Here is a 15,116-nt window from a genome sequence, read left to right on the forward strand (position 1 = left end):
GTTTTGTACATACCAGCTATTTTTTATCTCGTAATTTTAAAAATGTCACAAAACTATATCGGTATACACTATCTGTAGAAATAAAGTGGATCGAAACCTTTGCCATTTACTCCAATTTTTTGTTTCTCTGGAATTTCTATCCTTTGAACAGATATACCCGACCTCTTATATTTTTTAAAACGCTGAACATTGTAAAACACTTTTGTCATCTTACTTTGATACGTGTGCTCAGTGTTTGTGTAACATATTCTGTTATTTAATTATATTGTAAAACTGTATTTCACTGTTTATCTAGCTAACACAAATTATTTGTGCAACACTTTATTCACGTTTGGAAAAAAAACAAAAAAACGATTTCACAACACCATGATATGTCCGGCGGTTGTTCGTTGAACATCTTCGACTACCTTAAAGAACCTACAAGTACACTCATCAAAGATATCAGGATTAAATTTTGTATTTACGCCAGACTTGCGTTTCGTCTACAAAAGACACATTGATTGTAAAAAGTTTGTTGTCCGGAAATTGCATGACAGTATTGACACTGGGCGTTTAAGTAGCCATACGCTTGTCAACGTGTGTTAAAGGTAGTCCTTTGAAATTCCAAGACAATCATGTCCATAGTCAATTCTTTCACTGTTCGTTTACTAGGTAACTGATTTCCCCCAATCTGACTTCTGGTAATTTGCTCACGAAATTAGCGTCTGAAATTCTTGAATTATTAACTTTATAATTTTTTTAAGGTCTGTACTTCTCATACAACTTTAAAAACATAAAACTCATATTCGAATATAGCTATGTTATACTTCAAATTAACACTTCACTTGGCTATAAATACAAATACCTTTGATTCGTTTTACCGAACATTTTTTTGTACATATTAAGATGTACATATTCTAATTAACATCAATTCTGGTCAACCTCAAACCGTAAAAGTAGGTTAATCTATCAAGCAGATCAAAGATGATTTCCATCAAAATCATTATATACAATGGCCACTAACATGTCTGTTCTCTATCAAGATGAGAGGTATAGGGTATATATAGTAAGTTCTAGTAGAGCAAGCACGCTACACTTGAGCATAGCTTCGATAAGGTTTACAACAAGTCACTTGACGTAGCCAAAACAATGGGACTACCAACTCTTCTTCTTTTGTTTGTCATTGCTGCCTTACCATTCATTCAAGGAACCACACCTGAGTACTATAGAAGCATGGGACAACCGATGGGTATTGGTGGTGGCCAAATCGGAGGTGATATGTATCCTAATGATGAATATACAGGCGGACAAAGTCAAGGTTATGGCTCCAGATACGGCTCAAGTTCTGGTTTGTATTTGTTTTTCAATCTACGTTGAAACCATCTTAATATACATGTCTCAGGTCAGAAGCCTGTAATGCAGTGTTATGTTAATTTTTTTTTACATAAATTAGGCTGTTAATTTTCTCGTGTGATTTGTTTTACATTGTTATGTCGGGACCTTTTATAGCTGACTATGCAATGTGGGCTTTGCTCATTGTTGAAGGCCGTACTGTAACCTGTAGTTGTTAATTTTTGTGTCATTTTGGTCTCTTGTGAAGAGTTGTCTCATTGGCAATCTACCACCTAAGCTCCTTTTTCTCATATTTGAAGTAGGAGATGAAATATACAACAAAAAAATAGATTAACAAAAAAAAACGAACTCCGAGAAAAATTCTAAATTCGTATTAAGTAAATTTCAAAATCAACAGCTCAAACACATCAAACGAATTGATAATGACTAGCATATCCCTGATTTGGTACAGTACATATTGGTTGATTAAACGTTGTTTTATAGCCAGATAAACCTCTTATTTGTTAGCATGACTGTCAACGCTAAAATCAAAATAAGAAATTAAAATCAAAAAGAATACAACATCAATAAGGATAAAAGTAAAACCAACACGCTATTAACAATATAACATAAGCTATTTCGAATCAGTGATTGAGTTACTAAATTTTTCATGTTTCTTTTCGACTGCATATGTAGAAATATTTGTATACTTATGTATTACTCAAAACAGAATTGCTTCATTTTACATTGTTGCATGGATTTTCTAAATCAATCCCTTTCATATTTAGGACGAATATGGTGTACTTGTCGTCGGCGATGTCGTTATAGGGAATGGACCATGAGATACACCTGTATGCTACCATTTTATCCCAGATACTGGAGAACATGTTGTAAATATTTAAGAAATTATCAAACATCATCAATGTACCGTGGTTACGGAGGATCACCTTATTCTCAGTACCCTCAAAGTTACCCGGGATCTATGTACGGTACACCTTACCAACAAGACCCTCAAATGACATACCCTACATATCCTACATATCCTGGTTCAGGAGGAGGAAGACTTCCACCAAAAGGGGCATAACAAGATCGGGTAAGAAGTTTAATTAGTAAAGGTGAATCTTAGGTCGTTTTTGATTTTGTCATGATCAGTATTTTCAATGGTTTTAATATTTGTCTATTGGTGCATCAAATTAACTTCAACAATAATCACGAAAAACTAGTTGCCTCGATTTTAATATAGGCGATAATCATTCATAACTGTCTTTCCTTTGTATCGTTTTATCAATTGGAATACCAGCTCTTTAAATAGATTGATACGTCATATAGCTTTTTCTAACAATTAAACCTTATTGCATAGTTGCTCTTTGCAACCAAACAAGAAAAGTCACAAAAAATTAAAAAAATAAATAAATGCAAAACCTAAAGGACATACTGAAATATTATTTAAAGCCAATGACATTTTATTGAAGACAATATATCAAAGATTAAAATATTAATTAGTTCTCATATAATGAATTTTGACTTCGTTTACATTCAGATAATGCAATTATATTGTAAATTCTTAAATGGGGATAATATTGGAGCGTAGACATATTGCAGTTGAATATTAATAGTCTTTAATTTAGTTCTAATCTATTAATAGCGAAAAAAACTGGACCGATAAAACAATTATACCACTATGCGTATAAATATGCACTTTCGCAGTCCTACAAACTGTAGAGAGCTATATTTCTTATTGCACAGATTCAGATTTTGGCGGATGCAAGATTTTCTTGGTGTGTTGAAGACGATTTGGTGGTCTTCGGGTTCTGTTTTACTTTTTAGTCTGGTTTCTCTGACACGTTCCTCATTTCCATTCTCAATTTTAGTATCTATCGGATTTTTTTGTAATTTAACTAATGAATGAACAAGTAATGTTGATGACAATAGCTTTCAAAGGTACCAGGATTATAATTTAAGACGCCAGTCGCGCGTTTCGTCTACATAAGACTCATCAGTGACGCCCAGACCGAAACAGTTAAAAAGCCAAACAAATACAAAGTTGAAGAGCATTTAGGACCCAAAAGAGACAACAGATTATTCAGATTGTTGTCTATTCAAACAGTTTGTGTTTTCCATCATATCGTGATATCATATTCCCCTCTGTATAATAAACTAAACACAATATGTCTTTGCTAGTAAAATAACACATATTTAAAAACATTGGTTAAAATATGTTTTTAACCGTAGATTTCAGCCTAAAATGTAATATTATTTATATTGTAGATATTAACCAAAAACAGACAGATAACGGAATTGTTTTAAGTTATATGAATTAAACAATTTGCATTCTAAATCATGTGTTTCTATCTTTATTGTGTTACTTGTCTTTATAATGTTTTAAAGAAAACACGTGTCCTTATGCCTTTATTGTTGTGTTTTCATTTTGATATGAATAAATTAAAAAGTTCAGGGCCAGTATGCATACAATCCAATAAGTGAAAATATCCAATCGTAATACTAATTTATCGAAGAACCTTTAGAAAAATCCGTCTGTTCGGAACAAATCTCACCTTAAGTAGCTTAATGCATTCGGGCCGGGCCCTTATATTTATGTGAATAGAACACACATTTTCGAATATATCTTTATATGATTCCTAGGACTTTTGTTTACGATCAGGGTAGAACATGAAAGTCTATCAAATGGATTATGATTGATATAATTAAAGTTTCATTAAAAGTTTTCAAAAGAGGTCAATAAATAAAGAAAAAAAATGAAATTGGAGAACATCTTCGATGTCCGGATGACTTTTTAGCTAAGGTTGAAAAAAAAACCACAAAACAAAATTATTGAAAAAATACATTGATACAAAGGTTTGTATTTCTACCCAAATAGTTGCGTACTTATACAGCCAGTAATTAGAAAAAAAAACCCAGATATTCTGGTAGACTGAACAGATGTTCTGGTAGACTGGATAAATCAAAATATCTAGCGACGGAAAAACAGTTAAAAGCACACTAATCTCTTGAATAAAAAAATAATAATTAACATTTTTTTTACGGAATAGAGTTTTCACCAGATTGTTATTTCACGAGCAATACGAAGAATTGACCTCCTCCTCCTATTTAAGCTTAGGTTCGTGTTGTTCAGTCTTTATTTTTGTGTGTCTTGTTTTGTAGACGATATATGTTCCGAATTGATAGTCAGTTCCTCTTTATATTAGAAGGGTAACACATATATATTTATTTGAGTGTTAATGTTTTATATAACTACAATCATATATCCATTTTGTTATCGTCATTCCTTTTTACTTAAAAAAGGCAACATTTGTATACCGCTGTTCATAAGGCATAATTCGATTTACTAAAACACATTCGAGTGAAAAAATTATACCAAGGAAAAAGTAAAATCACAAAAATGCTGAACTCAGAGGAAAATCAATTCGGAAATAAAATTGAGAATGGAAATGGGGAATGTGTCAAAGAGACAACAACCCGACCAAATAAAAAACAACAGCAGAGGGTCACCAACAGGTCTTCAATGTAGCGAGAAATTCACGCACCCGGAGGCGTCCTTCAGCTGGCCCCTAAACAAATATATACTAGTCCAGTGATAATGAACGCCATACTAATTTCCAAATGGTACACAAGAAACTAAAACTAAAATAATACAAGACTAACAAAGGCCAGAGGTTCCTGACTTGGAACAGGCGCAAAAATGCGGCGGGGTTAAACATGTTTGTGAGATCTCAACTCTCCCCCTATACCTCTAACCAATGTAGTAAAGTAAACGCATAGCAATACGCACATTAAAATTCAGTTCAAGAGAAGTCCGAGTCTGATGTCAGAAGATGTAACTAAAGAAAATAAACAAAATGACAATAATACATAAATAACAACAGACTACTAGCAGTTAACTGACATGCCAGCTCCAGACTTCAATTAAACTGACTGAAAGATTATGATTTCATCATATGAACATCAGGCACAATCCTTCCCGTTAGGGGTTTAGTATCATATCATCATAACATATATGAGAAGAACATAACCCGTGTCATGCCAACAACTGTTTTAAGAATAAATGTGTTTAGTTCCGATGCAAAGACCTTATCAGTGACTCAATATTAACGCCAAAATATGCAATCTTTAATGACTTGACAACAGTATCGTAATTATATCCCTTCTTAATAAGTCTATTCAAAGGTTTTGTAAGTTTCTGAGGTGAATACTGACACCTTTGTGCTTTATAAAGAATCTTTCCATAAAAAATTGGATGTGAAATACCTGAACGTATTAGAAGTCTGCATGTTGAGTTATATTTACGAATGATGTCTTTATACCGATGATAAAATTTAGTAAATGTTTTGACTAGTTTGTGATATCGAAAACCCTGGTGTAATAATTTTTCAGTAATACATAAATTTCTCTCGTTAAAATCTAAAACATTGTTACATACACGAGCGAATCGTACAAGTTGAGATATATAAACACCGTAAGATGGTGACAAAGGAACGTCACCATCTAAAAACGGATAATTAAAGTCCATAATCACATGGCAAAATCAAATAACAAAACGCATCAAAAACGAATAGACAAGAACTGTCATATTCCTGACTTGGTACAGGCATTTTCAAATGTAGAAAATGGTGGATTGAACCTGGTTTTATAGCTAGCTAAACCTCTCACTTGTATGACAGTCGCATCAAATTCTATTATATTGTCACCGATGCGTGAACAAAACAAGCAGACACAATAGGTAAAAATGTAAAAAAAACTTTAAACAAAAAACAGCGGCACATCACAGATATTTAACTAAACCAAAAGCAAACACCAACATACACAGAAACAGTTTGATATAACCACTGTCATATTTCTGACTTGGTACAAGACATCTTAAGAGAACATGGTGGGTTGAAACTGGTTGTTTGACTATCCAAACCTCGCACGTCTATACCAATGTTTAAAAGACATGACAGTTTTTCCTTTTGACTTCATATTAATTACAGTTATTGCACTTTGGTATAACTGATCTTTTTATAAGTTTCCATTCGACGTTTATAAAACCAGTGCCAATAACGCCTCGCCGATTTATACTTTTTCATAATTCAAACATATTTTATATTCTTATTTAAAAAGTTACTGTAAATAGAAGATTTTCGTCACTTTTCTGCGGTTTCATGCGGAACAGAATGTAACGATTATCATAATACTTGTTTATGCGTTTCTCTGTAATGAGTAATTTTGTGTTTGTTTGTGCTGCATACATATCAACGGGGGGAAGGGGGGGGGGGGGTTGGCTAGCCTTAATACCTTAAATATTTGTTTTGTCTTTATTTTTTACAACAATCGATTGTAACGAGCAAACACCAATATTTTTACCATTTAAAAGTAAGATAACAAAATTACCGAGCTCTGAGGAGAATTTTTAAAGGAAAGTCATCAAGCAAATAATAAAACTAAAAGCTTAAACACATTAACAGAATGGATAACAACTGTCGTCTACCTGGCCAGGTGCAGACATTTCTTTATGAAGAAAAGGGTAGATCAAACATAGTTTTATAGCTTGCCTTACCTCTGACTTGTATCACAGTTGCATAACTATTCATTTTGTTGACATAATCAAATTACTGCATTCAACACCTTTCCGAATCTGTCATTATGTCATTGTTTCAATACAAGAAGGAATGTGCTAAAATTCTGCAAATGCAGATAGACATTTTATCAACTAATTCAAATATACCGGTAAAATCGATTTTAAAGGATTTATAACGTAATTTTATGAACGATTGTGCACGCCCACTGTTATAATGTAATTCAAACCTTCTCGAGAAGTGATATCCTGCTAAGTGATACATAAGTATCCCTGCCTTCTGTAAAGACATATGCTATTTGATATATCACAATAATCCTTGCTTTATGTAAAATAGTTATCATGCATTTTACGTTCCTGATAAAGGTAAATCCAGTAAAGCGCTTCGGACGCGAGAAATTATTAAACGTGCTGTTTTCAAATTTTTACAGAATAGATTACAAATTAACTAATCACAGTTACGGATTATTCATATAGGTATAACATAGGAAATATCAACGCAGGGTAAATGTCGGACTATTCATAAGTCTTGTGCTCAGGAACATTTTCAAGAGTCAGACTTTATGTCGAAATATGAAAAAAAAGATATTATTAACACTATACATGTGGGTTATTAAATTAAGTTGACGAAAATATTTTGACGCTGGGACTTTAACAAGATGACGATAGACAGCTAGTCGATGTCATTACGGTACTTATTCAATTAATAAAAGGTTGACGGTACCACGTATAATACAAAAACTCATGAACTATGAAACAAGATATTATTAACATTATAAATGTTGATTATAAATTAAGATGATGAAAATATTTTAACACTGGGACTTTTACAAGATGACAATAAATAGCTAGTCTAGTTGATGTCAAAACGGTACTTTTTCAATTAATAAAAGGTTGGTGGTACCACGTATATAAACTCATCATAGATACCAGGACTTAATTTTGTATTTATGCCAGACGCGCGTTTTGTCTTTAAAAGACGTCAGTGACACTCGAACACAAAAAAGGTAAAAAGGACAAATAAAGTACGAAGTTGAAGAGCATTGAGGACCAAAATTCCATAAAGTTTTGCCAAATACAACTAAGGTAATCCATGCATGAGGTAGAAAAGCCTAAATATTTCAAATGTTTAAAAATTTGTGAATGATACACAAACTCGTGAGAGGAAATGACTAAAACAAGACAAAGGGGAATACACGAAAAATTAATACAATGTTAATATAAAAGTTAAAATAAATCTTAATTAGCAGAAGACATCAGCTAACATGTACTCATACAGTTCTTTTTGGTCGTCTTAAAGAGGATTAGACAACAACAAGAATTTGTTTAGTTTTCAAAAGAGGCACACAGCTAACCAAGTTGACATAAGCTGTTTCTTTCATAAAGCATCTGGCAATAGCAATATATCACTGTTGTAACAAACATGGCGTTACCTTTGGAGGAAGTTTATAACTAATCGTAGGTTCAGCACCTGGTTTTAAAAGAAACGGACACTAACAGATATTAAAAAAAACCATAGCCACTGGGAACATACCACATCATGATAAATGATAAAAAACAAAACGATAAACAGCAGTTTATGTTGAATTGAAAGAAGTCATTATAGACATTATCTACTTCAATGTTAAAAATGAAGTAGTATATTTCATATGCCTTTTGCAAAGGTAGTTCCGACATTAAAGCTCATTTACAAAAGACATCCAAAGGGAGACAATTCAATTTTAATCGACAGGATTTACTGAAGATAGTGCAAGTAACTGTTAAAGCGAGAAATGTGAACATATATTGAGTTCGTTAACGTATACAATGATATCATTGCATCATATTTGACGAAATTTTGAATCTTCGACGTTGGGATTGATATCCTTGACTTTAGATATAGTATCAAAATAATTCTAAGTAAGCTGTGTTTAAATGCTATTGTGTGTTTACATAGCAGAAACATAAGCATGTCAACGTATATGTGTTCTTTGTTTCAGATGTTCCTTTGACAATATACTACTTCATATTCTGTAGGAACAAATATTCCATATAATTAATCTTTTATGTTTGAAATAATTCTTCAAGTCAGAACACTAAAAAAAATAACCTCTGAAAAAGTGAAAGTAAGATAACAATAAAACGATTTCTAGAGTGTATATAAAAAAGAAAACGTGGTATGATTGTGAATGACACAACTCTTCACAAGAGACCAAATGACACAGAAATTAACATCTTAGATCACCACACAGCCTCCAACAATGAACACCTAATTAAATAATTAATGAACAAAAATTATAAAAAAATATGTTATACAGCAACAAACGACAATTACTCAATGATAGGTTCCTGACTTGGGAGGGACATACAACTGTAAAGAATGTCAGAGGGTTTCAAATTCAATCCTTTTATTACATTATAATGCTTTTTAAAAACTAATCTACTTTCTTTATAAAGATATTGTATATATATCCAATCATTGTAATGTTCAAACGTTAAATTCCGTGCGTAATCATGTTTCATTGTGTTAATTTGTTTCAATGGATTCACATTGTATATCAAAACATGATTGATAAATTTTCATTTTATTAGGAAATAAAACATGACATTAACACAACCTTGTAAAATGCTTTTAGCGAATAAAAATGATTGATTCCTGATTAAACATCTATAAAATGTAATACTTCATCATAACACAAAAGGTGAACATTTATGTTGTTTTTATATCCCTTGTGAACAAATATACTGTTTCGACAATTTTTATACAAATCAAAGTATTCAGTTAAAAAACACACACAATGTTATGTTTTACGCTCAGTGTGATTTTTTTTATGAATAGCTACTATCAAGCTGGAATCATTTAAACTTGGACAGACTCCTTACTTTCGCGAATTCTGCGTTTTCTATTGATAAATATTTAATTACCTCCCATCTGTTTTTCTTTCTGTCGTTTTAATGAAAAGGTGGTCTGATTTGACCGAACAACAGAAAAAACGTTTATTTTATACTTTTATTTGAACGTCATCCATGTTAGACAGCTTGTGACTCGAAAATTAAACAGCTTAAAAAGATTTTACCTCAACATTTAATTTCCTAAGCTCTATTATATACACAAGGCAAAAATGATAGGTGACACCAAAAAATAATTTCCAAAGCGTCAATATATACATATAGATTCAATCATATGTCTTGTGTCCCAAGCATGAATATAAGATTCATACATCTTCTAATATCGATGTATCATGAACGTATATAACCTCATCTAGTTTTCGAAGCGTGACTATCAATAAATATCGATAAATAACCACTTTGGGATGCGCATGTTAATGTTTTAGATAAAAATATGTGAAAATGTTTGTGCTATACATTCTATATACAGTGATGTTAAACACATCTTGAATGGTGGTCTTAATCGTTTCATGAAGGTGAGTCTTGAAACTTTCAAGACTACCTTCACTAGTGGTTGTTAGCATTAGTGCGTACTAGTCCCTTATTGTTCTTGGGTAGAACGATTTTTTTTCTCACTTCTGTTCTACATGTTGGTAATTGGGAACCGTTGATGTTTAAGTTCCGGGATATTCTGTCTGGTGAAATGATCTTGACTGCATTCCGTTTGCAAGGTTGTACCCAATTGTAAGTCTTGCTGTTTTTCTGCGGTCTGCAAGGGATTTCCATTTTAGTATGGTAATCATTTCACTAATATATGAGGTTATGTGATATCTGTTAGTGACATACCTGTTTGGATTATTTAACACCTGTCATTTTTGGGTCCTTTTTAGCTTTTTGTTAGGTTTGAGTCACGGATCTGTGAAGCAGGCGGTACTTTTACTTTGAATTGTTAAATGTTTATCCATTTTGACTTGAGTTGTCTCATTGACACTTGGAGCCTGGTTTTGTTTATTATTTTTGTTTAGTAAGAAGGATTAAAAGCAGGAACATTCACGTTTGATATATCTTCAAAACGAATTAAACAATTACAATAAGACCAAACTGAACCTCTTGTTAACAGCATGTTGGGATTCAAGTATGGACCAGGCAGAATATTTCATATTTGTGAGGCCAGGGTTTCTTGCGATAGACTAGACATTTATATTTTAAACCAGGCTTTACTCCCGTTCACATCCGGGTTGAGTTGTTTTTAAAATGCAGGCAGAAAATCATTTTAACAGCAGATTCACATTTAGAAACACACAATCGTTATATTTATCAGCTGTCAAGGATTCTGATATCAGAACAAACAGATAATCTCCTAAATAACAGGCAAGGATTTTGCTGTAAAACTTGCAAAAGATCTTTTCAATAGCAGGCAAGGACTTTGTTTAAAAAATCAGCCATGATTTCATATTGCAAACAGGACAGGAAATCTCTTTAGGCAAGCATTCTTATTATATACTGGGCAGAATATATCTTCAACAGGTCGTTAGGATTATTATTATAGACCAGCCATGGCATATCTCAAACGGTAGGCCAGAATTCCCATTATATATCTGGCAGATTATATCTTCAACAGGTGGTTGGGATTATTTTTGCAGACCAGCCTAGACATATCTCCAACGGTAGGCCATAATTCTCATTATTTACATGTTGTACCTGTCAGAAGATATCTTCAACAGAGGGTTATGATTCTTATTACAGAACAGCCGAGACATATATGCAACGACAGGTAAAGATTTTGTATTTATTAAGGAAAGACTATAATGTTTTTTTCTATCTATGAGGAAATAACATAAAAATTGTGGTGCTCACTGAATAACGCGCATAGCGGGTTATTTAAAGTGTGCAATGCATTTTTTATGTTAATTCGAATAGGCAGACAAAATATTACAGTCATTTCTTGTAATTCAATTCTTCATTCCATTTTAAACCGGAGTTAATCATGAAAAAAAAAAACGTTGATGACGTCACGGTCTCATGACAAAATATGACTATGGCTGATAAACAAAACGACGTCAGCCAATCAGAAGACACATTACATACCGCTATTAAAACAGTATAGATGGGCGAGTAATCATTTAGCCTTACAAAAGAGGGTTGAACAACACCAAATTGCAGGGATTTAAAGTTATAAAGTTGAAATAAACTGACAACGTCATGGCTAAAAAAAAGGAAAAAAAGGCAAACAAACAATAATAGTAAACAAAACGCAACATAGAAAACTAAAGACTCGAACTTCACAAAAAAATGAAGTTGATATGAAAATAATAAAATATAAAACAAATTGCAAAATGCTAGAATTAGCAAGAGTATTAAGACAACGAAATATAACATAACTATAAATGATCAAAACGTAAAAACATTACATCCAAATCACAATATAATCTTCCCAACCCTTACATCAATTTTGTCCATTGGGGACATCTCTCGATGTATAGCTATATGCTTTTTTAAGAGATACGAAAGCTACCAAAAGGAACACCAAACTCATAAGTCGCACCTCTTATAATGCCACGACAAACATATCTAACCGACGAAAAGACAATGAAATATGTAGAAAACTAAAGTTTCATTGCTTCTTTATTTATCTCCCTTCAGGGATTTTTCTATCATTCATCGTCATCTTTTTATAGAATTAGAAGTGTTTTATTCACATAGATATCTGTACTACATATTTCTAACTTGTTGTGATATATGTTATATGGTGGCCTTCGACCGTTTTTGCTCTTTGGTCGGGTTGCTTTTTAACACAATCCCGATTTTCATTCTTATCAATTTTATATGTGTTTGGTTTGCAGTGATGTCAATACATGTGTGTATATTATATCTAATATGAAACACTTTATCGACACATCTGAACGAGTGTATTTTCATAAAATAAATAAAAAACAAAGACACTAAAAATTACTTCTACATCATATTCTTTAATTCATATAACTCGAATTAATCTCTGCTCATTCTACGTATGACCTCTTTCTACAATAGAAATGTATAGAAATTCAGGCTGCAATAAATATATATAAAGTAAAATCACAAAAACACTGAACTCCGAGAAAAAATCACAATGGAAAGTCCCTAATCAAATTGCAAAATCAAAAGCTCATACACATCAAACGAATTGACAACAGCATATTCGTAAGTAGAACATGGAGGTGTAAACCTGCTTGTATAGCAAGCTAAATCTCACATTTCTTTAACTGTCACATATTTAGAAATTAAAATTTTTATTTACATATATTTTAAATAGGTTGAAGGTAATGTTCGCTTAAACGCGTCAAGTTGATGAAACAAAATGAATTGTGATATCTCGATACTACTTTAATATAAAACAAAAAATAAAAAAAAATATTTAAGCTAAACATTACAACCACTGAAGTAGAATTCTTGATTGTGACAGGCGCATTTAGAATGTAGCATGGAGGTGAAACTTGATTGATAGAGTACTAGTTCAGTAAGAGCATGTCTTGTATGCTTTATCTCCAATCATACAATTAAGGAGATCAAGTTTTGTATTATTCACCTTTATAACACGATGACGAGGCATATGTTTGATATTAAGATTAAGTTAATGTACCAGAAGATAAGCATACAAAAACCAACAATATTGAATCGCGACTGCCTTCACATTAAAATCATTCTCTAACATAGGCTTCTTACCTCAACATCTTATTTGGCACCTTTTGGTGGCAACATTCCCATTCCCATTCCCATTGCCATTCCATATTGAGGAATTTGGTAAGTTTGAGGAAATTGAGGGAATGTTGATTCTCCAAAACCACCATAAAATGATGATGTTTGATAACTGCTCAGATATTTACAACATGTGTTCCAGTATCTGGGGTAAAATTCTGGAAGCATACAGGTGTACCTCATAGTCCTTTCCCTATAACGACATCGCCGACGGCAAGTACACCATATTCTTCCTGATCATGAAAGAGAAATGACGATATACAAAATATGAATTTCTCATATAGCATGTGTATATTATGCAGTTATATGAAAAATGCACCACAGTTTAATAGAAGCAAAATGCTTTAACAAAACATAAAACAAAAAAATAGAAAATTTCAAGATTAAAAATTAATAAAGTACTAGTATTGTTTTCACATGTTGAGCAGGGTGTGTTTACATTTTTAAAGCACCTGGGCTCATGCGGATTATGTGCATGTACACCGCACATTTACTTATAGTCAAGATACGAAGCGTAAGACATATCTACCTTTTATAATATAGTATTATTCATATATGTTTGTACTAATGATGAACAGGGTGTGATTTATATCTTTCAACACATATCAATGTCGGAAAAGGATGACATACCTCTTGTGGTATACTTTTAGTGTATAACTACATTAATCAATAGTGTTGGTGTACACTTTTGTAAATATGACTAACATAGTTTAAAAAGGAATAAGTCGATATTTAATTAAAATGATTTACATCAGTTTTATGTTTAAATATTATGTGGACTGAGATTAAACTTTAAATTTGTTATAATACAAACCATATTCGTTGCTCATCGACTGTCCCACAGGACCCATTGGATCTCCTAATGTACTCATTGGATCTCTCAATGTATTCATTGGATCTCCCAATGTACTCATCGGTTGTCCTAAGGGTCTCATTGGTTGTCCCAATGTACTCATAGGTTGTCCAATGTCTCCAAAGAACTCAGGTGTGGTACTTCTGATTGATGGCAAGACAGCAAGGACGAAACACAGAAAAAGAGTTAGAAATCCCATTGCTTAGTCTACGTCAAGTCATTTGATGCAAAACCCTGGTTAAACCAAATATGCATTGCTCTATCTATAAGAACTGTATATATACAGATTCTCCAGCAATTTGATGTAAAACAGACATGATCGTAATGTTTCATTTAATAATTTATATGCAATTCATCTTTAATCTTTGTCATTTATTAACTTTCCTGTGCATGCATTGAGATTGAACAGATTTGGTTTTAATCAAAACGTGTACTTAATAAAAAACACAAAACGTTTTGTTAAAATAATCAAAGGTAGTTAAACCTATAAAGTGTTGATTTGAAGGATACCTTAATTCAAACCTATTTAGATTTATAAAAAAATATATAGTCATTAAAAATACCAAACTTAGGATTCAATACGTCATATGAGAATTTTGAAATCGAAAACTTATAGTAAGAAGAGCAAAACATTAATTAAGTTGAAAATCATTAAACATCATCCTGTTTATTAGTTTTGTGTTAACTGACGAGGGCAACCTAATCTCTGGCCTTTGTTCGTCTTGTATGATTTTTAATTTTAGTTTCTTGTGTATAATTCGGAGTTTAGTATGACGT

At 32.3% G+C, this 15,116-nt stretch overlaps 1 long non-coding RNA gene across 1 annotated transcript; it reads left to right on the forward strand.

Annotated features, from left to right (window-relative positions):
- The first annotated feature begins 1,089 nt into the window (after nt 1–1,089).
- On the forward strand, nt 1,090–3,707 carry LOC143051434 (uncharacterized). Its single transcript, XR_012970770.1, has 3 exons — nt 1,090–1,327; nt 2,100–2,404; nt 3,580–3,707. It is a non-coding gene; the product is annotated as an uncharacterized LOC143051434 (long non-coding RNA).
- The last annotated feature ends 11,409 nt before the right edge of the window (nt 3,708–15,116 follow it).

The sequence above is a fragment of the Mytilus galloprovincialis genome, chromosome 11, assembly GCF_965363235.1.
Source record: "Mytilus galloprovincialis chromosome 11, xbMytGall1.hap1.1, whole genome shotgun sequence".
Lineage (NCBI taxonomy): Eukaryota > Metazoa > Mollusca > Bivalvia > Mytilida > Mytilidae > Mytilus > Mytilus galloprovincialis.